This window comes from Bidens hawaiensis, unplaced genomic scaffold (genome assembly GCF_021521415.1).
Source record: "Bidens hawaiensis isolate Kalapana, Puna unplaced genomic scaffold, B.hawaiensis_p1.1 tig00019034_1, whole genome shotgun sequence".
Classification (NCBI taxonomy): domain Eukaryota; kingdom Viridiplantae; phylum Streptophyta; class Magnoliopsida; order Asterales; family Asteraceae; genus Bidens; species Bidens hawaiensis.
The window spans coordinates 255,174-281,924 of NW_027492890.1; the positions used below are offsets into that span (position 1 = coordinate 255,174).

At 43.5% G+C, this 26,751-nt stretch overlaps 1 pseudogene; it reads left to right on the plus strand.

The window, feature by feature from the left end:
* Positions 1 to 17,235: 17,235 nt before the first annotated feature.
* Positions 17,236 to 26,751, plus strand: part of LOC143557543 (topless-related protein 1-like) — a 29,626-nt pseudogene continuing 20,110 nt past the window's right edge.

The window sequence follows — 26,751 nt, forward strand, 5'->3', positions numbered from 1 at the left end:
TTACCAGGATGATACCGGATCTCACAATCGTAATCGCTGATGAGTTCGTTCCATCGGCGTTGTCTCATGTTAAGTTCCTTTTGATCAAAGATATGCTGAAGGCTTTTATGGTCAGTGTAGAGGATACACTTAGTACCATAAAGGTAGTGTCTCCAGATCTTCAAGGCAAATACAACTGCACCAAGTTCGAGATCGTGAGTTGTATAATTCTTTTCATGAACCTTGAGTTGCCTTGATGCGTAAGCGATAACCTTGCCTCGTTGCATAAGAACACAACCGAGACCTTGGTTGGATGCATCGCAATACACGACAAAATCATCATTACCCTCAGGTAGCGCAAGAACAGGAGCTTCACACAACAAACGCTTGAGCGTTAGAAAGGCTTCTTCTTGCTTCGACCCCCAAATATACGGTTTACCTTTGTGCGTCAGAGCTGTTAAAGGCAAAGCGATCTTTGAGAAGTTCGAAATGAATCGCCGGTAGTAACCAGCTAAGCCCAGAAAGGAACGGATCTCAGAAGGAGAGGATGGCGTAATCCAGTTCTTGATTGCTTCAATTTTGGATGGGTCGACATGAATACCCATCTTGTTCACAACATGGCCAAGAAACTGTACTTCATCAGACCAGAATTCACACTTGGAAAGCTTAGCATAGAGCTGCTCGGTTCGAAGCTTTTGCAACACCAACCGAAGATGTTGCTCGTGCTCGGCCTTGGTCTTAGAATACACCAGAACATCATCGATAAACACAATCACGAATTTATCCAAGAAAGGCCTACACACCCGATTCATTAGATCCATGAAAACGGCGGGTGCGTTGGTTAAACCGAAGGACATGACCAAGAATTCAAAATGGCCATAACGAGTTCGAAAAGCAGTCTTCGGAACATCTTCATCGCGGATGCGCAACTGGTGATAGCCAGAGCGGAGATCGATCTTCGAGAAACAAGAGGCACCTTGGAGTTGATCAAAGAGGTCGTCAATACGCGGTAAGGGATACCGGTTTTTAATGGTGAGTTTGTTCAACTCGCGGTAATCAATACACATGCGAAACGATCCATCTTTCTTTTTAACGAACAACACCGGAGCACCCCAGGGCGAAGAGCTAGGGCGAATGAATCCTTTAGCGGTCAACTCTTGAAGTTGACTTGCCAATTCTTGCATCTCAGCGGGCGCAAGACGGTAAGGAGATTTAGCCACGGGGGAAGCACCAGGGACAAGATCAATACGGAACTCGACTTCACGAGCGGGAGGGATACCAGGAAGATCATCAGGAAAAACTTCAGGGAAATCACGCACAACAGGGATATCGCGAAGCTTCTTCTCTTCAGCAGGTTTAACCACATGGGCTAAGAATGCAACACACTTCTTCCGCATGAGTCTTTGGGCTTCGGCGCAAGACATAAGTTTAAGACCACTGGAGGGTTTTTCGCCGTAAATATGAAGATCACCATTTTCTCGAGGTATGCGAATCAATTTCTTGGCGCAAATAACTTCGGCGCGATTCTTCGAGAGCCAGTCCATACCAATGATAACATCAAAGCTTCCAAGAGGCATGGGGATGAGGTCGATTAGAAAATCGTTTTCGTTAAGGTTAAGCGTACAATCTTTAATCACTGAGTTTATTAAAACAGTTTCACCATTAGCCAATTCAACTGAAAAATCTTCTTTTAAATTGTTGCGCGGTCGCGCAAGCTTCTGCTCGAAGGCGCGAGAGATAAAACTTCGATCGGCGCCGGTATCAAAAAGTATAGAAGCATAAAATCCGTTAAGCAAAAATGTACCATTAACTACGTCATTATTCGCTTGCGCTTGGTGCGCGGTTATGTTAAAAGCTCGTCCACGCGTCACTTGGTTCGAAATCTGGTTCACCGGATTCGCTTGTGTGATTTGCACTTGTAGTCTCGGGCACGCGTTTCGGAAATGACTGGGATCACCGCAGTTAAAGCACGATCTGGGTCGTGGGTTTTGGTAGATTGATTGTGGGTTCTGCGGGTAGACTGGTGGTGTTGGCGCAATTGGATTGGCGGGAAGGACTCTACAGTTCTCAGCAGTGTGACCAGTACGGCCACATCGGGTACAAAGTCGACACGGGGTTTGGGTTGGGTGGTGAAATCTACAGGTTGGGCAAAAGGGATGGTTTCCTGTGTAAGGTTTCTTAGTTGGCGGGGCAGGGAGTGCTGGATTGGTTAGGGCATAGTTGTGAACTACAGGGGGAGTTGGGTAAGCTGACAGAGGGTTAGGCGCGTAAACTGGGGGTTGGTATGCGGGTTGCTGGACAATGGGCGGGTTGGTAAGCGCATAGGCCTTGCGCCTGCGCTTGAGGTTGTTACGGTTTGAGTGTTCAGGTTTGGTTTCTGTTGGTTCAGGGGCAGTCTTGGTGAGTTTGGTCTTCTCAGTTCCCCGCAGGAACAGGGTTCCTGCTCTGACATGGTTGTCGCTGAGCACAGCGGCCAACTCGATGGCGTCAGAGAGGGTAACTGGGTTTCTGGCCCATACAGAATCTTGAATTTCCATGGGGAGACCCCCAAGGAATTTCTCGATTGCTCGGCGTGAAGGGGTAACAAGGTGAGGGACCAGTAAGCTTAGCTCGTGGAAGCGCGTCGCGTACTCGCGCGCTTCACCGCTGTATTGCTTAAGATTCCAAAATTCCTCCTCCAGGCGCTTAACTTCGTTGGGAGGGCAGAATTCTCGCGTAAGAATTTCCTTAAATTCCTCCCAGAGCATGCTGGAAGCAGCTTCTGCGCCACGCGCATGAGCTACTCCATTCCACCACGTAAGCGCTCTGGATTCCAGGACACTGGAAGCATATAGGGTTCGTCTGTCTGAGGGGCATTGGGTGTGGAGGAAAGTGTTTTCTATTTTCTCAAGCCACTGGAGCATCACGGTGGCTCCTTCAAGACCTGTGAACTTTGGAGGGTTACCCGCGTTAAAGGACTTAATGTTATAACTCGAGGTGTTGGTATTGTTTTGGCTCAAAGCTTGGGCTATTGCGGCGGCCATTTCCTGGGAACGTTGCTGTCTACGCATGCGCGAGGCTTCTCTTCTCTGAAATCGGCGAGATAGCGGAGGCATTCTATAAAAGTTTTAATTTTAGTTAATATCTTGGTTTTTATCGCAAAGTTTTAATCTTATAAAGCTTGGTTTCACGGAGTCAGTTACAGTCAACAGTTAAAGTAAAATAAATGATCCTAAATGCAGACTTAATAAAGGTAACAAATTCGAATCAAGAATCGACAATTCATGTATCACCATGACTTTCCGAATTCCCAATTTAAAATATACGAGCAAACGAGCATTGGAGATTGACGATTCATGTATCACCATGACTTTTCAATCTTCAATATAAAACATACAAGAAAATGAGTATTGGAGGTTGACAATTCATGTATCACCATGACTTTTCAAGTCTCCAACCTCAGAACATAATCGTAAATGGAAATTGAAAATCAACTATTCATGTATCACCATGACTTTTCGGATTTTCAAACCCAACAAACGAATATGTAAGTAAAATCAATAAAAATCGAAATTCAACAAAAAAAAATCGAAATATCGCGAAATAAAACATAAAATCATATACTGCGCAAGCGCGAGCATATTCATAAATAACGAGTAATTAACAATAAGCGCGCAAACATGAGATTTCTCTCATGCGCGAGAAGGGACTCTTAGGTATTCTAGGCCGTTACGTCTAACCACCTATCCTAAAGTCAACGAGCTCTGATACCAATCTGTAACACCCCGACCAAAGGCGGATTATACATCGGGGCGCCACATATTGTTTCATTACTCGTGACACTATTGGGTGTCAATATTTAATAAATACATTCATTCGCGCACGCGCAGGGTAAACACAAGATAACATAAAACATCATAAATCAATATATTATAAATTATAACATTCAAACAACATTAACTTGTCTTGATACATTTTAATTCTAGGTCCAAAAGTGAAAACGTCCTACGTGTCCACAAGCTCCAAAACAGCTACTGCAAACCTGAACATGTGTTAAAATAAACGTCAAACACTTGCGTGTTGGTGAGAAATCAAGTTTAATACAATACATAGATAATCATGAATCTGCGCGCAACATGTGTATGTCTGGTTTTCAACAAGGGTGTAATCTGATCGGGACCAACTCTAAGATTCATAAGACTGCCAGTGCTCACAATTGAGCTCACAAACAAGACTAACTGTGCATGTGTAAATAAAAGAGAAAATCATAAACGATAGTTCTCCCGTGTTCATCTAATGGTACCATGAAAACTGCGGAATAGACCGACAAGACGGTTAATGATCCACACATACAAATAAACAGCCAAGTCTACGTCCTCAACACATGGGATACTGCGCGACTAAAGTTCATAAACAAGTTTAAGACTCTAAGTTTGTATGAACACATGAACATCCCAAAACATTAAAAGCAAAAAGGGATTAGGTACGAGATTACTCACTTGATAAACGATGCGGTGTAAGATAAAGCAAGAACCAACTTTAAACAAGCACAAGTTAACCTATAAGTAAAGATTATTGTTTTAACGATCGGTTTTAAGTCTTGATTATAAGTTAGCATAATTAATAAGTAAATTATTTTATATATATATATTACCAGAAAACAGAGCAGAACAGGGAGGAAGACGGAGGCAAGAGAGGAGGCGGCAGAGGAAAAACAACGGCAAGGAGCAAGAGAGAACAGGAGAGTGTAAGTGTTTTGTGTGTGTAGTGTTATGAAAATAGTACTATATATAGGTAAACCCTAGGGGACACAAACCCTAGAAAAGATCTCCAAAAGTAAAAGAAAAGATATCAACAGTAAAAAGTTCTGAAAAGTAAAGATATCAAAAGATATGGTAGCAGGGAAAAAGAGAAAAAGGCTGACAGGATTCAGAAAAAGGCATGGGAGAGGACAGATAAAGTACTGGTCAAGCATGGCAAAAGCAGATTCTCAAAAGATTATGTCAGTCACTTTTTCTACCAACCAATGGGGTTGGTACGCATGCTGCGCCGAAAGTAACTATTCAGACATTAGATAGGTTAGGTCAACAGCTCAGAAGAAAAGACATTACAAAAGCAAACGGCTAGAATAAACAGAAGACTAGACTAAAGGGTCAAGCGCGAGAAGGCTGAGTGCGCGAGCGCGAAGGCTGGCACAACAAACCTTAGCGTGCTGCGGGAAGAATCACAAATCCTTAGCGCGCTGCGTGAAGAACCTGGAATTCTAAGCGCATCGCGGGAAGAACATACATTCTTAGCGCATTGCGGGAAGAACATGCATTCTTAGCGCGCTGCGAGAAGAGTTCTCTTCACGCATCGCAGGAACAAGATGTCTTCACGCAGGCTTCCATGTAAGGAGTCTGGCGCGTGGAGCTGCGCAGACAACCTTAGGCGGGAAGGAACAAAGGACAAGCAAAGAGTTAGAAGAAAAAGAGGGAAACAAGGCGTAAGGGCGGGACGGCGACAAGAGGGAAAAGAAGGCGGAAAGAGAGAAGGAAGAGGGACGGGACGGCGGAAAGAAAGAGAGAGAAAGAGGCGGGAAGGAAATATATATTATTATTATTAAAATATAAGTATAAATATTAAATAATAAAAGAAAGAGATCGGGTCAGAGAAACGGGTACCTGGGTCGGGTCGGATCGGGCAGATGTCACATTAAGGTTCTCCGTGGGGATTCTTCCCGCGGATTTCCTAATGTCACTTGCAAAAATTCCCGATTTTTTTGCTTGATCTTTGGGTATGATGCGGGTAGGTATGTAACCTTCTCGCAAGTCAGGAGCGTTGAGTCTCACTTGTGTGGATTCTCCTTGAGGTTTTAGTGGTTTTGAACATAGTGATCAATTATGTTTAAACCACCAATTCCATCCTGGAGCCTCAAAACAATGTAGTTCTCGACGTTCCCGCTATGCGGGGATGTTATTTCCGTTTCCACAAGCATTGCCCAAAAGATCCTTCTTGGTTTCAATTCCCTGCGGAGCGCTAGGTATGTGAAGGGTTTTGCCTTAACACTGTACCCGCGCTCGTCTTACAGTTACTTTACTTTCAAGGTACCCCTGGCGTCAATTCCCTGCGGGTGCTAGGTATGTGAAGGGTTTTGCCTTAACACTGTACCCGCACCCGCCTTATAGTTACTTTGTTGCCGGGGTTTTCTTGGCTTCAATTCCCTGCGGGTGCTAGGTATGTGAAGGGTTTTGCCTTAACACTGTACCCGCATCCGTCTTATGGTTACTTGGTTGCCAAGGTAAGGGGTATTTTCCCGCTTACTTTTGAATCTTTTTGAATTTTGAATTTTGAAATTCGAAAGGTTGGTAAGGATAAGAACAGTCCAAACATCTGAAACGTCGTGCGACGGTTTCTTCTGACTGTGTCAGGACGTGCAGGAAGTTATGGTGACGTGACAGTACATGGTCATTCCAGACGCTTTTTCAGACGCGTGGGCGCGATTTTTCGGGCGCGTGGCCGCGAAATTACTGGCACGCGTCCTTTTGACAGCTGTTGCCAGGTTGCTTTTTGCCACGCGTCATAGTTTCATTGCACCTTCAATTTCTCTCTCCTCCGCATTAAATTCACCGCATTAATTGCGATTAGTATATAAAGGGGGTGGAGGATCCTTTCCAATTCATACTTTCACATTTTCTCTTCATCTTTACAGCGATTTCCGGTGAATACTCTAATTAGTCGAGCATTCCCCTGAAATCGTTTTCTTCTTCCTTTTGCAAGATGTCTTCACATGATTTCGAGCCTACGACCGATGATAGGAGTACTGCTGGCGAGTGCCAGTGTGCTCTGCCCGGCGATCAGTACCGGTATGTTGTTAGGAAGTTCATGCTCGATCCTCTCGAGCCTGAGTTTCCTGAATCCCACCAGACCGTGTACGATGCCCCCAGAGGCAAGATCGGGGTTTATGCAGCGTTCTTTGTCTATGGGAATCTTAGGTTCCCATTGACAAAGTTTGTTTACCGTGTCCTTGAGAGGCACGGTGTTCATTTGACCGAGCTGCACCCTATGGCGGTCGCCAAGATTCGCCACTTCGAGTGGGTGTGCCGGATTCTGGGCATCGAGCCCCATGTGGACCGCCTGATGACCTTCTATACTTGGAGGTGCATCCAGGGGTGGTACACCCTGACAACCCGTATCAAGGGTTTAAAGATTTGTGCGACCGAGCGCAGTCTCCGATCGTGGAAGCGGGAGTTCTTCTACATATCCGCCCGCGCCGTCCCCCTTGCCATGAAGTTTAAAAATGGCCAAGCAATTCCGAGCCTTCACGCCCCCAACTACCAGGAGGCGGAATGGTTCTCGAAGATATCCCTGGTCCAATCTCCGGTTTACCGGTTTGCGGAGTCCGGGATGGTGATGCTGGGGATGAGCCGGGTGTGGAAGGAGGCGTCTCAGGTTCCCATCCTTCTCGAATACGGTTTGAACTCTACTCCTTATGGTATGTCTTGTCTTTCTTGCTGATATGAGTTTGTCTTCTAACTGTTTCTTTTCTTTCAGAGGGGAACAATTTGGAGTCGCTCCTGTACCCGCGGGAAGCTGACGATCCTGTGCGGATGGGTACTCGTGCTCTTGATGAGAACGAGTTGCCCATCCTGGAGCAAACAGCGGATCGGTTTGTGGAGGTTTATCCGCTAGGCCACGAGATCCTGAGCCACCGGCGGCCAGGTAAGGCGTTATTCTCCCCTCCACCCCTCAGTGCTGTACCCGCTGCTGGAATTCCTTACACCCTGTCTTCTTCTGAGGAATCCGCAGATGGTCCTTCGTTAGTGCGGAAAAAGCGGGCTGCCGGCGGGAAAGGGAAGGAGAAGGCGGCCTCCACAGCCGATCCAGTGCTCCTATCTGACACTGAGTCAGATAGTGAAGAGGCGGGGGGGAAGCCCGGTGGTGAGAAGACCACTGTTCCGGAGGCTACGACTGTTACCTCTGGAGAACCAATGACGACGACGGTGACCGGCATCAAGAGACCGGCTCCATCGGGTTCGTCCCCGCCCGTCCGTACGTTCAAGCTGAAGAAACCCTGTAAGTACAACTCTTAGCTTTTATCTTCGTAGTATAATCTTCAAGTCTTTTTTAACACTTTTCTTCTTTACGCAGGTGTGGATGTTCGCGCATTCCAGGGTGAGGGGCCGAGTACAACCTCTCCGCCAATGACGGTAGGCTTGGTCAGCCTACCTGAGGCGACGACCCAGGCGCCTGCGCCTGCTTCCGCTGGTTCAGTTGCTCATTCTGAGCCGACTGTTCCAGCCGAGATGACGTCACCGCCGGCTGTGAGTGCAATTTTTACAGCATCCTTCACAGAGCCGGCGGTTACTTTTGCCGCGGATTCTGCGGCAGCGACCGCGGCGGCGACTACGGCGGCTGCTACCATGCCCCCGTCATCGGCAACGACGGCCGGTCCTTCAGGTACGCGTGGGGCTTCTCGCATCTTTCCGCCACCTTCCCATCTGCCTGACCTCTTGGATGGATTTCCATTGGGTTCAGGTGATGGGTTCGGCGGCTATCGGCCTGTAATTGACCCTACAGGTGCGTAGGGTTCCTTTGGCCCTTTTTTACTTATATATTTTATCATCTTTTCTTAACTGCTTTTTGTTTTCTGCAGTTTCGGATTCCAATGAAGTGTATGTTCCTCGATGGAACATACGCCGAGGAACAACCCTTCGTACCCCTGTGGAGTGCGTGGAATGGGCTCGCCACGCTGCTCCCCATGGTGCGTTGGGGGAAGCCATGGCTAGCTACCAGGAGGGTAGGCTAACCAACGAGCTTCGAGTTCTCCAAGCCCGGATGCAGCCGCGCGTCGAGCTGCTTTGTCGTGAAAATGACAAGTTGAAAGCAGCTCGCGCCAAGGAAGTATCCCAAGCGCGGGCTCTTCGGGAGGAGAACCAAAAGCTGTCCGCAGCTGCTGCGGAGAAGGAGAAGGCCTTCAAGGCCCTCGAGGTTGAGGTTCAAGCGCGACTCGAGGCCCGCTCCAAGGCTGCCCAAGCTGTTAACGAACAGCTTCGGCAAGCTAAGGAGACTGCGAGGAACGCGACCGAGAGGGCCACCAAGGCTGAAGCCGTTGCTGAGCCTTTACGCGTGGAGAACGAGGAGCTCAAGGCCAAATTAGAGGCTCTCCAACGCGCTCATGATGCCTTGGCGATGGAAGATGCCAAGAAGCTCCAGGAGATCTTGGACCAGAGGGGCGTGCTTGACCATACAGAGCGGAAGCTTAAGGGCGTCGAAGAGGCTGCCGCAAAGGAAGTGCTACTTGCCAACCTTAACAAAAGCGAAGCCGAACGCGCCTGCACCCAAGCTCAAGCCGCCCTTAAAGAAGCTCTGGTTGCCAAGGAATGGCTTCTTCGAGAAGCGTTGTCTCAGGTAAGTCTATCTTCATGTCTTCACGCTTTTCTTTGTAGATAGGGTGTTGACACTTGTATATTTTCTTATGCAGGTTGTGCATCGGGTCTTTTCAGAGACATCTTACGACGATGCAATGAGCGCCGCCCTCAACGCTTCTCACGATGATGGGGAACGGGTCGGCTTCCTGCTTGGTCTAGGGTTTGTTGAGAAAGGCGTCCCGCCATCCAACTTCCCTTTGTATAATGTAGATACTGAAGCCATATATGACCAAGCAGTAAATCAATAAGCCGCCTTCCCGCATCCGGTGGTGGAGAAGGTGAATGAAATTGCTGCTGCTGCTGACGGGCTACCTATCCTTAAGGCTTATCTTGAACAGCCACGCTCTACTGACGGCGCCAGTCCAAGTGGAAGTGGCCCTGAAGCCTGATCCTGAAGATCCCTTCCCGCTTCTAGGATAGATTTAGTTTGTATAGATTTACTTTGTAGGCGGGTAGTTACCCGGCCATTCTTGTAACGAATATTTATGAAATGTAAATCTTTGCGCGGCTAAGACCGCTTGATTCATTGGATTCCTTGCTTTATAAACGTTATGACTTACTTAAGTTTAATTTAGCAATTTTCCAAGTGTTTAGAATAAGTTAACCTTTGAACGTGGTAGATAGGTGTGAAGTTTTGCTTCCTCTTCCGTGATTGTGCGGGTATGACCGTCACTTGCACGTAGTAGGATGGCTAAACTTTACCATCTGACCTGCGTGTAGGTTTACCTTATTTGAGGATAAGTTAACCTTTGAACGTGGTAGATAATAGGTGTGAAGTTTTGCTTCCTCTTTCGTGATTGTGCGGGTATGACCGTCACTTGCACTTAGTAGGATGGCTAAACTTTACCCATATCTGACCTGCGTGTAGGTTTTTTTTTTTTTTTTTTTTTTTTTTTTTTTTTTAGGATAACCTTTGAACGTGGTAGATGATAGGTTGAAGTTTTGCTTCTTTGTTCGTGATTGTGCGGGTAGGACCGTCACTTGCACTTACAAGGATGGCTAAACTTTACTTACATCATACCTGCGTGTAGGTTTCCCTTAACGTTGTGTTTATGCGGGTTTTGCCGCCTTACACACGTAACGACTTACTTCTCCCCGTTTATGCGGTAAATACCGGCACTAGTGGGAAGTTCATAAGGATAAAGGTAAACACATTATGAAAGGAGAATCATTTCCATTAGAAGTGGCTCTAGGCCTTTTCTTTACAAGTTTTGGAATTGATCTACATATAACATTTGCGTAATTGAGCTCCATTCCATGTTCTTGGGATGGGAGTGCCATCGAGCCTTTCGAGCCGGTATGCGCCCTTTCCCAGGACTTCTTTGATAATGTATGGCCCTTCCCAAACCGGGGCCAGCTTTCCTGGGCGCTCTTGGTTTGAAGCCTCGTTGTTACGCAGTATGTAGTCTCCTATCTTGAAGTTGCAGAGTTTTACCCGCGTGTTGTAGTACTTTTGCATTTGTCGTTTGTAGTTCTCTTCACGCACTGCGGCTAAGTCTCTGCGTTCCTCGGCTAGCATAAGGTCTAGCCGTCTTTCCGCATCATTGTCTTCTGGCTGGATCAAGACCCTTGGTGAGGGTAAACCAATTTCGACTGGGACCATGGCTTCAGTGCCATAAGTGAGACTGAACGGGGTTTCTCCCGTACTGGCCTTCTTCAGCGTTCTGTTTGCCCAAAGGACGTGCGGAAGCTCGTCCACCCAGCCGGATCTGTGTTTCAAGAGTCTTTTCTTTATGCCATCGACGATGCTCTTGTTTGCTCTTTCCACCTCACCATTACCTTGCGGGTGTGCCACTGAGGTAAAGGTGTGGGTGATTTGAAGTTCTTTTAGCCACTGTTGTAGCTTCTTGTCAGCAAAGTTGGTGCCGTTATCGCTCACCAAATTCTGTGGAAGTCCAAAACGACAAATAATAAATTCCCAAATAAATTTTTTGATATGTTTTGCGGTTGTTTGGGCTAAAGGTTTTGCTTCTATCCACTTGGTGAAGTAGTCGATGGCTACCACTAGGAACTGAACATTTCCTGCTGCCATGGGAAATGGGCCTGTCACATCGATGGCCCATTTCTAAAATGGCCATGAAGAAGTGACTGGAACAAGTTCATTCTTCGGGCGGTGCGTGTTGGGTGCGTAAAGCTGGCAAGACTTGCATTTTCTGATGTATGCCAGTGCATCCGTATGCATCCCCGGCCAAAAGTATCCCGCGTTGTTTAGTTTGGCTACAACAGCGCGGGGACCTGCGTGTACCCCACAGATGCCTTCGTGTACTTCCCTTAGGAGGTAATCAGCATCTTGGTTGTCCACGCATCTTAAGAGTGGGCCAAGAAAGTTACGTCTGTAAAGGATGTCATTGACAAGTTGATAATTTAGTGCTTTACAGCGTAGTTTTCTTGCCTGTGTTTTTGACTCTGGTAGTGTTCCTGCTGCAAGGTAATTTATTATCGGTGTCATCCACGTTTCTGTACCGGTTTGGATGACACAAATTTCCTTGTGCGGGACTGATGGTGCTTCGAGGAGTTCAATGCGGATGTCCTTTCCCAAATGGGTGAAGGCTAGTGACGCAAGCTTGCTTAACGCATCCGCAGATTTGTTTTCGCTGCGCTTGACGTGTATGACTTTACAATCATTAAAATCACGCATGAGGGTTTTTGCCTGGGCGAGGTACAGGGCCATTGTGTCGTTCACAGCCGTGTACGTCCCATTTATTTGGTTGGCCACCAGCATGGAATCCACGTGGGCTTCCAAGTTTTTCACTCCCATCTTACGCGCAATTCTCACACCGGCCAAGAATGCTTCGTATTCGGCTTCGTTATTCGTACTTGGAAAATCCAACCGAATAGCGTAAGTATATTCTTGGCCTGCTGGGTTGGTTAATTTTAACCCTGCGCCTGAACCCTCGTTACTGGCGGCTCCATCAGTGTAGAGTCGCCAGACATCATTGATGTCCTGTGCTGGGGAGGGTTGAGCCTCCTCCTGGCACTCTTTCTCCCGCGAAGCGGGGACTTCTGCAATAAAATCGGCCAGGACCTGGCCTTTTATGGCTGGTCTTGGCTTGTACTTAATTGCATATTCTCCCAATTCAATTGCCCATTTGGCTAGACGTCCCGATAATTCGGGTTTGCCTAGAACGTTTGAGAGTTTGAAGTTGGTGAGAATGGTAATTGGGTGACCCTGGAAATATCGTCTTAACCTGCGTGAAGCGTGTATAAGTGCTAAGACTAATTTTTCGAGGGTAGAGTACCGGGTTTCTACGTCTGTTAGTACTCGGCTTACATAATAGATTGGCATCTGGATGCCCTTTCGTTCTACTAGCAGGACTGCCCCAGTTGCTCTATCTGTTGCGGAAAGGTATAGGATTAACTCCTCTCCTGCTTGTGGTGCTGTAAGTGTTGGAAGTTCGATCAAGCGTGACCGAATCTCCTGAAAAGCTGCTTCCGCTTCTGGTGTCCAGCGGAAGTGCGTTTTCTTCTAGCAGTTTCTCAATGTTGACACGAAAGGAAACGACTTATCCGCATGGTTTGCCAAGAAGCGATTAAGTGCGACTAGTCGTCCATTCAGTGTCTGAGCCTGTTTGATGGTGGTAGGTGATTCCATTTTAACAATGGCTTCGACCTTTTCAGGGTTCGCTCTGAAGCCATCTTTAGTAACAATGACTCCCAAGAACTTCCCTTCTTCCATCCCAAATGAACACTTGCTCGGGTTGAGCTTCATGTTTATTTTTCGGAGCGTGTTGAAAGTTTCTTCAATGTCTTTCAACATCGCTTCTGGCTCGAGGCTTTTGATGACCAAATCATCCATATAGACTTCCAAGTTTCTCCCGATCTGGGCATGAAACTCTTTGTCCATTAGTCGTTGGTACGTGGACCCTGCATTCTTAAGTCCGAATGGCATCATTTTATAACAAAATGTACCATCGGGCGTCCGAAATGCGGTTTTGTCCTGGTCATCTATGGCCATGTGGATTTGGTGGTACCCCTTATACGCATCCAAGAAGCATTTAAGGCGAAATGGTGCCAACGAATCCACCTTGAGATCAATTTCTGGTAACGGATAACAATCTTTGGGGCATGCTTTGTTCAAATCTTTGAAATCTATGCACATGCGCCATTGTTTGTCATTCTTCGGTACCATTACGGGATTTGCAACCCATGTTTGATATCTACTAACGCGTACGATGCCTGCGTCAAGGAGTTCCTTGACTTGGGTTCTACACGCGTTAGTTTGTTCAGGCCCCATTACTCTGCGCTTTTGTACGACTGGCGTAACAGCCGGATCGCACTTGAGCTTATGCTCCGCCTTACTTCGGGGTACACCAGTCATGTCAGCTGGTGCCCACGCAAAGATGTCAGCGTTTTTCTGCAGTAAGCGTTTGAGTAATGTGCGGGTGGGATCAACGATTGTTGGTCCAATGGTAACGGCCTGGTCGGGGTATTTGCCATTGAAGGCCCATTTTTCCGGTTCAGTGATGGTTGGTTTAGCCTTTTTCGGTTTGGGTTTAGATGAGACAGATGCAATGCATACCTGGGGAATGCCAGAGATCATCGCTACACCCTCAGCTGTTGGCCATCCCATCATGCCGTGGACTGAAGATACCACGGCATTGAATCTTGCCATCCCGTCTCTTCCGAATAGGATGTCGTACGTGTGGTGTGGCTTTTTCATCACGACAAAATCCACGTCTTCTGTGCGTGAATGATTCCCATCAGTAAGAGTAACGGGGGAAGATAGGATACCCAGGGGGGTTTCTGTACTGCCGTCAAACCCTTCCATTGAAGCGTAGACCGTTTCCAAGCGTTCTTTATCTTCATCATCCAGCTTATCAAAGAACTGCCTGTACATCACTGTCGACGAAGCGCCGTTGTCAGCAAGAGTGCGGGAAGTGATGTAATGCCCCAGCTGGCTTCTGATGACGATGGGGCCTTCTTTGCTGGGGCCTCCTGGCACTCGCGGGAAGCGCACCTCAGCTTCCTTCCACGCGCATGGTTCTGTCACTCGCCTTTTTCTTCCTCTGACCTTACCATGAACCATGTTGATGCTGATGTCGACGGGCTTTCGTCCGTTACCTCTGTACCGGTTGTCATTCCTTCCTCCCTTCCTGATTGATGCCACGAGATGTGCAAGTCTTCCATCCTTGACAAATGTCTCAATAATATCCTTCAAGGATGTGCACTCTTCAGTACCATGACCCTTTGTCCCGTGGAAATCACAGGATTTGCTTTGATCCGCATTAGGTTTCTGCCGGATCAATGGGGCTTTTGGCCATGGCAATTTTTCCGTGGCAAATATCTCCGTGACGCTCTTCGTGAGTGGCGTCCACCGGTGTTTTTGGTTTGAAGGGTGTGTGTTATCCCTTCCGCCAACAAGAGGGCGAGAGCTGGATGAGGTGTCAAAGTTTACCCTTGACTGCCAAATACCTAGCCTCCTCTTTTTGTTTTGCCGGGCGATCCGGACATTGTTCTCTCTTGTCCTCTGCGTGTAGAGGTGTGTACTCTGGGGAAGATCCCTTCCCAGTTGCTTTTCCGTCTCGGCAAAGCGCTTTGCCGCCGTCATGATGGCATCCCAAGTTGATGGCATGCCATCCTTACCCGTCAATGTGCGGATAAGTTCTGGGTATTCGGCGCCTTGGATGAAGGCGGCGCGAACCAGATCCTCACTTATGTTGCCGAGACTAAGCTTTTTGGAGTTGAAGCGAGTGATGAAGTCCAGTAAAGATTCATCCTCCTCTCTCACGCAGTTGAGGATCGTCCACTGCTCTTCAGTGTACTTCCTCTGTTGGCTGAAGTGTTGGCTGAACTTGTTCTGAAAGTCCGCCCAGTCATATATGTGGTGGATCGGTAAACGATCGAACCATGCCCTGGCCGCTCCGACCAGAGTCATTTGGAACATGTAGCACCACGTGGGTTCCGTCCAGTTGCTGACGGTAGCCCCCGCAATGAACCTGTTCAAATGGTCGTTTGGGTCGGATAGACCATCATAAGTGCCAATGTTGGACATTTGTTTGGCACTTCTCGGGGCGATTGCTTCCGCAATGTCCCTTGCGAATTTTGACTTTCCTGCATTTGTAGCAGTTGGTCTAAAGGTTTTGGAGAAGTCACGCGGGTTTCTCTCCACGATTGGTTTAAAAGCTTCCCCAAAATTCCTTTTTGGTTGGACGTCCGTTTCCTTACGCTTCCCTTTCGCCTTATGGCGAGGGTTCGCGTCGGTATCGGACTCCAACTCGTCGTCTGAGTACTCGCAGTCACTGCTCATATTGAGGTGTTGGCGAGTACTGCCGAATTCGTCGGCCTGTTGAGCTGAACGCAAGCGTTCATCCAATTCGGCTTGGAATTCTCTTTGCCGTGCTTCGGCCCACGCCTTCACTTGATCTAGTGTTTGGCGAGGGACCCTCGTTCGTTTTTCCAGCTGGGTATCGGTGAACCCCAGTGGAATATTTACTGCACTTGCCCCGGCTTGGGTAGTCGGGGTAGTGTTCGTAAGGATTGTATAACCGCCGGTGTTCCCCCCAGTTGCTGGGGTTGTTATCGGGGTTTCTTGGTCGGTTACAGGCCTTTGGACCGGAGTAACGTTAACCATTTCTTCACAAATTGTGAAAAAACTAAAATAGTTCTAGCTTTTATGCACGGATGGCGCCAATGAAGAAACACTAAGTGACCCGGTACAGATTATAGATAATCTGGGGGTTAAGTAATGTTTCCCACGGATGAGATCTAGCTGAGAAGGCTGTTCTTCAGGAGACCTGCAAAACAAACACCGTAAGCTCGTCACTGAGAAGGGGGGGTTCCTCCTTGTGACCACCCTCCGGCGTGAGAATCAGACTAGGTTGCTCTGAATATAAGTGTATATTAAGAGATTGCTAGATAACTGGATAGCAGATCCTCTTACCATTCCAAGATGTTGGAGTATTTATAGCCGAAGGTAGGTTTCCTAGAAGGTACAGCCGGCTGAATAGTATTCCTGTTCTACCAACAGTGGACTATGCACAGGCCATACTGGTTGGTGGGTAGGTTACGGCCAACAGTAACAAAGTCGGCTGCACTATTCCACCAACTGTAGACTATGCACGTCCCACCTACTGCGGATTGTACGCAGGCCATGCTGGTTGGTGAATAGGTTACGGCCAACAGTAACACTATTCCACCAACTGTAGGCTGCGCATGCCCCACAGTAAGGGTTGGTGAGTAGGCAGCGGCTAATAGTGACAAACAGTACTAGAGGGTGCTCCTCCTCGCACTGTTATCGGTGAGCTGTCACCCTGTGATTGGCTCATGGGCTGTTCTGGTCAGATCGTCTGTCCTATCCATACCTTGGTAGGTATAGTACAAAAGATCTTTCAGAATCATAGACTGGCTCATTTAGGAGGGATTGTTCCCGCCTTGCTCATCCCTTCATGTGACTACTGAAGTATCTAGTGTCTTGTGCGTGTAGCCCTGCTGTTTGCGGGTAGCCTTCCCTGATGGCTTGTATCCGCAACTGCGGGAACAGGCGGGGTACTTTACCATTGGGAGGCTTTCCCTGCGTGTACAGCTTGCGTACTGCGCGTAAGGTTCTCTGAGCATGGTGGGTCCTGCGGGAGCAGATGGCCTTTGCGCAGACGTCCCTGTTCAAGGTGAGTCTTGCGGGACCAACTGGGCTCTGCTGGGACCTACCTCTTCAGGTAGAAAGCTTTTGTATTCCTATCAATCATGTTGTTATAATAATAGTAATCTATACATAGCTGTTTATTCCTATTTGTTTAGAAGTTGAAAAAACAGGTTTTTTTAGTTAACAATAGAGGGACATTCTACTTTAATTTATTATTATTATTATTATTATTATTATTATTATTATTACTAATTCTGTTTCTTTGTGGCTATAAGCAGTCAGTCAGGCATGAGCACACAGAGGCAGCACACCGATGAGCCGTCACCATCTGTTCTTGAGGTAATTCCGTAATCATTTGCATTATGTGTTATATACCAAACACAATGCCTTATCAATTATTATATTATTATTATGACAGGCTAGCAGCTCTAGGGGCACACACTCTAGTGATTCAGAGTCAGGTAAACACGCACACTTGATTGATCGTGCTTATTTATTCTTTTATTGTTCTCTCTTTCGGTTCTTCATCGAGTCATGATTAGTGCAGCCTTAAAGACAATTTACCAGCAAACAATTCTGAAATTAGTTTTTTCATAACTTTGTTAATCATTTTATAGATTTCAGTTTTTCATACCATAGACTCATTTGATTACTATTTTCCTGATGAATTGTTTGTTAAACCTGTTTTCTAACTTGCTGTTTTATTATTGTATTTGCTGTAAAATGTGACTCAAAACTGTTTCATTGTATTTGCTGTAACTTGTACATCCTTCAGTTGTTTTTAGTTTCTTTTATTCATAATTGAAGAAGCTTATTTAAAGTGCATAGAGGTTTTAGTAAACTTTTAACTGATTGTTTGTTGGTGATGTGCTTTCCAATCTGATTGTTACATGCATAACAATTGTTCATATGTTCCCTTTGGGATCTTGTCCCTTGCTATGTATATTGTATACTTATCTTGAAGAATGTTAATATTATGCCATAAACTTATATCATCTTACTGATTACTTGTTAAAGAGGAACGCTGGCATCCTGATCTCAATGCTTCACCGCCACCATCTCCTTCACCACCACATGGGCCAGTAGAAGACAATGGTGACCCATGGCATGCATTTGGTGCTCTTCTTACTAATCATATTGCTGAGCAGGTCCATTTATTAATAACCTACCCTTTCTTTATATCTGTGTATCAAGTATTTAGATTATATATTAACAAGTATCTATCTTTTTCCAGGCAGCTATCCGCTCTCAAAGGATTGATAATCACCAGCGCAATGTAAGAAGGAGAGTCGAGTCACAGCCACCACGGGCCAACATCTGCCTGCATTTGGGAGGAACTGGGAGTTCTATGGTAATACCACAACTCTCTGGTGTCATGCATATTACCAAACATATAGACATGCATATACATGTGTAATATATGCACAATTGTGTGACTGTGACCGATGGTTAAAACTGTCTTAGAAAGTATTTATTGTTTTTTAGTATTCGTTTAGTTAACTGTATAAAGTTTTTCTTCATTTTTGTCTGGCAATGAGCGTATCAATTAAAATTGGTTTCATGTTGATATTCACAGCCAGAGCCACCACTATCACCTCCTCTGACGCCTACCTCCAACTCTCCAGCCTGCGGTTCAACGGTAATTAATACTCTCTGGGATATGTGTATTTTGATTGGAGCGTTTTTAGTAGCTACTTTTTTGTTATTTGATTACAACTGATTTAAGTCTATTGCTGCAGCCCCCTACCTTGGAGTGTCCAATTTGCATGAAGCCGCTAGTTGATCAGATGGCCACCTGGTGCGGTCACGTATTTTGTGAAGTTTGCATAAGAGCTGCAATTGCTGTTCAAGCTAAGTGCCCAGTCTGTAGGCGCAAGGCCTCCCAAGGGGAACTCCGCAGGATCTACTTTTCTTGAGGTGTGTTTATTTCATCCTTTATTCTATCAATGTTAACGGAAAACCTTAAAAGTACTAAAATCATCATCATCATCATCATCGTACTCAGTATATCCCACCAATAGCAAAGCTATGGTAGGGTCTGAGGAGGGTAAGATGTAGACAGCCTTACCTCTACCCTATAAGGATAGAGAGGCTGCTTTCGGTGAGACCCCCGGCTCGATAGTAGTTTTGCATCAAGCCTTGGACATAAGGCACATAGCACTCAATCATCGGGACACCGGCTGATCGGTGCATGTACCCTTGTCTTTCGGCTATCAACGCCACTACATGATGCCTGATTAACCGTCCGTCACTTTTAACGTTATTTTCACGAGATTAGTAAAATAACGTCAAAATTAGTGCAATTTCACTTTTGCCCACGAGATTAGTAAAATAACGTCAAAATTAGTAAAATAAAAGTACTAAAATGACCTACGCAAAAAGCTAGAAACACGACCCTGCTTCTTCAAACATAGTATTTATTATCTGAAACATTTGAGCCTCCAAACATAAAAAATTGGCCTTTGATCTTGTTAGTAAGCAAATTAGCCATCAGTCAATGCCATTTTCTAAATCTTTTAGTTTAGTTTAAAAACTTTAGTTTACTTTGCGGATATGTTTGCTTTGCGTGTGTAATAATAGTAACTAAAACTACTTGGCGCATTTATTGAACACGCTTTAATAATTTTCAAGCTAATGCATTCCTGTGGAGAAAAGGCGCAAAAAAGTTTTATTTATTGGAGATTGCGGTAAATTCAGGCCAGGAGCGGTTGTAGGAATTGCATTTGTTCATTTGAAAAGCTACTCCATACATTGCATTTTAAGTTATAGTCAATCTTTCTACAGGTGTTTGAAAAATTATTGTGTTAATGAGAAGTTTAAATTGGTATTATAAGAAGATAGGAAGGAAACAGTTAGTATTTCATTCCTAATAAAAAGAAATACTTACACTAGTATGTTCCCGAGTTCACTTAACGAGAGAAAGGAAATGGATATCTAGGGGTGTGCGTGGTGCGGTTTTGGGCTAAAACCAAACTGAAAACCGTAACTTGCGGTTTTTGGAATTTTAAAACCGTTCGGTTTTGGTTTTTTTGATTTTCGGTTTGGTTTCGGCTTTTACCATTTGAGCCTTGAAAATTTTAGGCCGGAAAGAAAGTTTGTCGAAAATAATGAATCTAGGTAGAAATAATTTTGTAAATTGTTCATTTGTTTGTTAACTATTAACAAACTTACTAAAAAGATTGTAAGTTTGTTTACAGCTCTAGGAAATGACAACATTACTAAAAAGATTGTATAGTTGCCTTACCTCGGGGGGGGGGGGGGGGGGGGGTGGGTTCCATGGCCGCAACTTAATCCATCATACAAAATAAATGAGTTTCCGTGTTCATAAACTTAGAAGCATTATCGTTATTTTACTACGCACTACCTTAAATGTCTACATGGTTCCGTTTGACTAATGGCCCATTTCACTATTCCTACGACAAAATGAATCATCATTGATCTAGTTTAGTTATAGCTCGAGCTCGGCTGGTTTAAAACTCAAGCCAAGCTTGTTAATTTTTACTATTTTTTCTTCTTTTTTACAAATATTCATATATAAAAGTCAAAATTATAAATTTACAATACATTTTATATAAAAGTTTTAAATAAGAGAATGTTATAATATGTTTTATTTTTCTTCTCTTTTTATGATGTTTTAAAAAAGTTTTAAATAAGAGAATGTTATAATATGTTTTATTTTTCTTCTCTTTTTATGATGTTTTAAAGAGTGATGACACAGTATTTGTATTATGTTTAATTTTTTTTTTCTTATTTTGGTATACTAATTAAATTTTAGGATTTAATCTACGCGAGCCACGCAACAAGTCGCAAATCTTTTAAACAACCCTAAATAGGCATATTAATTTAGTTACTCCACTTCTCATCCAAACAACCTAACCTATTATTCCATTTGCAAACTTTGAAGTTCAAACACGTCTGGGAGAGCATTTTGGACTTTACGTAAGTTAACCTTAGTTGGCTTGGCTACTCATTTCAAAATTTCCGCAATTTGAGTTAGTTAATACAAGTAAGGTTATCATTTTTTCACCAAAATCGTTCTTTCCAATGTGGTGTGGTGGTAGGGAGTTTGGTTTCTCAACGGAGACCCAAGTTCAATTCTCACTTATTACACTTTGGGGGGACATGGATAACCCAATGAAAGAAGACTGAGATCTTTGTGGGGGGACATGGGTAGCTAAATGAAAGAATACTGGGATCTTTGTGATCTCCAGTTCGATCCTGAGGACATCCGGGTTTTACCACTAGTGGGCTTTCGGGCGGGTGGACTTTACCCGGAACTGGAGATAACTTAGAGGCGCTTAAGGGCTCTATACGGCTGGGTTGGGCCAGCTGGCAGTGGCCTTTAGCCATTGGGTCGCCCATACGGAGTACCTAGGCATTCTATGCTTGTTAGTCGTTCAAAAAAAAATCACCAAATCGTTGTTAGAATTTGACAATATAGTTTGGTTTAAACTTTTTTTCTTTTTCCTTTTTTTTTTTAAAAAGTTGTGATGGAATAAAAACCGAGCTCTTAACAAACTATTCGGAACTAGAAAAATTATTTACATTAATAAGAGAGGATTTTTAAACCGCTCGTCCCAAACGACTCTAGCTTTACGATTTCTACTAGTATACCATAAAAAAGAACAACGAACAATATTCTCGAAATTCTCTCCACTTCTAACCTTGTTCGGCTAAAAAACAATCTTATTTTTAAATCTTCAAAAAGTTCACAAAGTTGTAAAGCAAACCGCTTCTACACTTTAATTAATACTTTTTGTTTCAAAATCATTGTTAGAATTTGACAATATATTTTAGTCTAACCTACTTCAGTGTATTTAAATACTCGGTTATAATCCCATGTGAGTGGGTAAAAAAAAAGAAGGCTAAATTAACAAGATCAATTATAAATTGAACGACGCAAGAAAAAATTGACAACAAATCTAATGCTATTTGTATGTCAAATTAACCGACTCAAAACCAATACTGTAAAAATGATTAGTCAACACCACCGCTCAAATATCACTACCTATTTGCTTTATGAAGTAACCCTCATTGATTGTCTTGGCAAATGAATGTCTTCCCCAATGTTTTGATTGATAATAAATGTTAATTGAAGAATATTAAATAAAAAAAGGTGGACTCTTATTGATCTCGCAAGACTTTTGTAAAAAAGAACAAACATGCGACGTTAAAGTTGTCTATTTTTTTTTTGCTTAATTTACAATCTTTTTTAATTGGAAAGTTGGAATCATTGCAGTATATTTGATAATACTCACCCCAAAATATATATATTTTCAGATCTGTAAGTTTAGATTACATCGAAACAGAAGGTAAGCGTGCAACAAGCTGCGCCACTATCTCCTTTTTGAATTGTAAAACCTAATATTTTAAAAACTATATTTGCTGATCTTGAAGTCATAACATTACTATGTTTGAAATTGTGTTACTTACTTTCTTTGACAATGCAATTGAACTTGCAACATTTTGACCATTTGACAAAGTCATAACATTATTATGTTTGAAATTGTGTTTCTTACTTTCTTTGACAATGCAATTGAACTTGCAACATTTTGACCATTTGACAGTAGTGAATTTTATAAGTGAATTCGTGCCACTTGAGTGTGTGTGTGACAATACATCTATATTTAAGGTTTCATTCAATAACTAAATTTTAAATTATTTTAATTAGATCACTAAAAAAATCTTTTGTTCCACTTAGGTCATTGAAATTTTTTTTTCCAATCCTAGATATTTTACGTGAATAGCATGTAATCTAGTTTTTTTTTTATTTTTTAATATTTTGACTTTGCATAATAACTTTTAAAGGTTGGAAAAATTAGTAAAAAAATGAGAAAATATAATTTTAAAATTCCAAAAAATTGCAAAAAAAATAAAAAAAAACAAAAATAAAAAACAAAACCGCAATAAATTGCGAAAAATTTAAAAAATTGTAAAACTATTAAAAAGAAACAAAGATAATGGTTATATTTTTATCTTTTTGTTATATGTTTTGAATTTTAATAGACTTGTGGAGCTATAATTTTTGCACAGCCTAATGTTATAATTTTAATAGATTTTCGGAGTTATAATTTTTGAAACCAAAAAATTGCATGACCTGATGTTATAACTTTTGCAATTTTTTTATATTTTCATAATTTATTGCAATTTTGTTGATTTTTTTTGCAATTTTTTGGAATTTTAAAATTATATTTCGCATTTTTTACTAATTTTTCCAACCTTGAAAAGTTATTATGCAAAGTCAAAATATTAAAAAAAAAAAAAACTAGATTACCTGCTATTCAGGTAAAATATCTAGGATTGGAACAAAAAAAACTTCAATGACCTAATTGTAACAAAAGATTTTTTTAGTGACCTAATTAAAACAACTTTAAAACTTAGTTACTATTCTATAGAGTAAACCCTTTCTCAAATTTAAATGAAATACCGGTACCGAGTAGCAAAATTTGTGATTTTCGATACTAGTACCTGTCAGTACTGATCTCATCCCGTTGCACCTTACTCTCCGCTACATAGTTGATACCCATTCGGTCACACACGGTTTTACTTTTCACATACCATTTAGATAAAACCAAATTGAGAGACTCTTTATTATAATATCGAAAGTTCTTTCATAAACATTTCAAATGGATATATATGTATAGGCTATATCTATAATCGTTATAGTTAAGTTCGCTCAAAGTAACCTACATATTAATATTAACCAGAGACTTGAATGAAATAAAGTACCATAACTAAAATACTAATATGGTTATGGTTATCATAACCAAGAAGGGAATTTGCGTCAATTTTGTTTCACATGTTTTTTTGCAATACACAAAAGAAATTGGATGCCCCCATTGTAATGGATCATTGATCAGACAAAAGAAATTGTGATAAAAAAGTAAGGGCCACAATTGTAACGATCGAATCATGCGCACAGTATAATCAACAATGTATCAAAAACTTTTATAAAAACAAATCAAAACTTAACCGTGTAGCTGAGTTTATAAAACTTATGTTACGTTTATAGATTTTATTGCAATACGTATTTCTTGATTATTCAATTCCAATTTGACCAAACCATGTGTGTGGTGTGGTGTGGTGTGGTGTTGGCATTTGCAAGTTATTAGCCATCCTAGGTCAAATGGGACAAAAATAACGCAACAACACTGGGGTGTATTATATATGGATCAATAATTGGTCTAAAGCTTTAGGGATGCAGTGGTGGTCGGATTTGCATGATTTTTAAGTTCATTTGATGTAATTCAATGCTTTGTTCTTGTTCTAGCTCGTGGCTAGCTTGTAACGGTTTATGTTTTAATTAATAATAAATCGCCGCGATTAAAAAAGTTAAAAAAAAGAGTAAGTTGCTATATTCGTCCCTATGGTTTTCATCATTTCTGTACAAAAAGATTTTTGTAGGCATTTTCGTTATCAACATTTCTAAGACTTGCAACAAACCATCCAATTCACTAACTTCCTCTAGTTGTTTCCCGTTAAGTTACTACAAAGGTACCAAGATACACTCATTTATCAAATTATCCAAGCCAATATTAAATTGAAAAAAGGAACAATTATAATTTATATGGTTGGCCAACCGCCATTAACCATCGCTCTTGGCCATCGCCACCACCGCTGACACCTACCACTACCTTCGCTCACCACCACCTATCCACCCACAGGCACCAACCACCTCCATTACCGCCCGCCGCCGTCACCTACCAACCCCACGCCACTCACTATCATTTTTATGTTATTCCGTCTTTTCCTATCTACCAAACTATTTGATACGTCCTTCAATACAAGCGCAAGTCAAAACTTGTCGGCCTCCAAAACCATGACCACCTTTTTGGCCTTGAAAACAGAGTCAATTCAACTGTGATTTCTTAAAAAAAAATCCTTCCAAACGGAAATAATAAAAATGACCGAATCACATGGACGAAAGTGGTTGTTTATTCAAGATAATAATAATAATAATAATAATAATAATAATAATAATAATAATAAATTTGTTTGGTTGGTTTTAATGAGAAATTTCCCGCCCGATGCCTTATATAAAAAGGAAAACAAACAAAAAAATATCTGGAACTCACTAGTCACCACTTTCTTTCTCTCACTACGTTCTCTCTCGACGCCTGTCTGTAGAGTGAAGCAAACCCTACGTCATCAAATTCGAAGGTAACGGACTGATTTTAACCTAAAATTCGATGTATGGATGCATACTATGTATGAGTCTAGTAAAGATTCATCCTCCTCACTAACGCAGTTGAGGATCGTCCACTGTTCTTCAGTATATTTCCTCTGTTGGCTGAAGTGTTGGCTGAACTTGTTCTGAAAGTCCGCCCAATCATAGATGTGGTGGACTGGTAAACGATCGAACCATGCCCTGGCCGCTCCAACCAGTGTCATCTGGAAAATGTAACACCACGTGGGTTCCGTCCAGTTACTGACGGTTGCCCCCGCAATGAATCTGTTCAAGTGATCGTCTGGGTCGGATAGACCATCATAAGTGCCGATGTTGGACATTTGTTTGGCACTTCTCGGGGCGATTGCTTCCGCAATGTCCCTTGCAAACTTGGACTTTCCTGCATTTGTAGCAGTTGGTCTAAAGGTTTTGGAGAAGTCACGTGGGTTTCTCCCCGCGTTCGTTGGTTTAAAGGTTTCTCCAAAATTCCTTGTCGGTTGGAAGTCCGTTTCCTTACGCTTCCCTTTTGCCTTATGGCGAGGGTTTGCGTCGGTATCGGATTCTTCCCGCTCATCGTCCGAGGACTCGCACTCACTGTTCATGTTGAGATGTTGGCGAGTACTGCCGAATTCGTCAGCCTGTTGAAGTGAACGCAAGCGTTCATCCAACTCAGCTTGGAACTCTTTCTGACGTGCTTCGGCCCACGCCTTAACTTGATCGAGTGTTTGGCGAGGGACCCTCGTCCGTTTCTCCAACTGGGCATCAGTGAACCCCAGTGAAATATTGTTTACTGCACTTGTCCCGGCTTGGGTAACCGGGGTAGTGTTCGTAAAATTTGTATAACCGCCGGTGTTCCCCCCAGTTGCTGGGGTTGTGGTTACCGGGGTTTCTTGGTCACTTACTGGCTTTGGGACCGGAGTAACGTTAACCATTTCTTCAGAAATTTTGAAAAAACTAAGAATTAGTTCTAGCTTTTATGCACGGATGGCGCCAATGAAGAAACACTAATCGACCCCGGGCAGATTACGGACAATCTGGGGGTTAAATAGATGTTTCCCACGAGGATGAGGTCCAGCAAAGAAAGTTGTTCTTCAGGTGACCTGCAAAACAGACACCGTAAGCTCGTCAATGAGAAGGGGGGTTCCTCCTTGTGACCACCCTCCGGCGTGAGAATCAGACTAGATTGCTCTGAATATAAGTGTATATTAAGAGATTGCTAGAGAAGATAAGATAATGAGATATCAGATGATGTCCTTACCATTCCAAGGTGTTGGAGTATTTATAGCCGAAGGTAGGTTTCCAAGCCAATGGCTCAGCAATGGCTTCAGCTCTGGTGGCCCTCTCGGTCGCGTTCCGCGCAGTTTCCTTAGCCAACCTAAGTTGTTCGTTAACAGCTTGGGTAGCCTTGGAACGGGCCTCGAACCGGGCCTGAACTTCAACCTCGAGGGCCTTGAAGGCCTTTTCCTTCTCCGCAACAATGGCGGCAAGTCTCCTGTTCTCCTGGATAGCCCGCGCCTGAGCCACTTCCTGGCTACGCGCCGCCTTTAACTTGTCGTTTTCACGACAAAGCAACTCGACGCGCGGCTGCATCCGGGCAAGGAGAATCCGAAGCTCATTCGTCAGCTTACCCTCTTGGT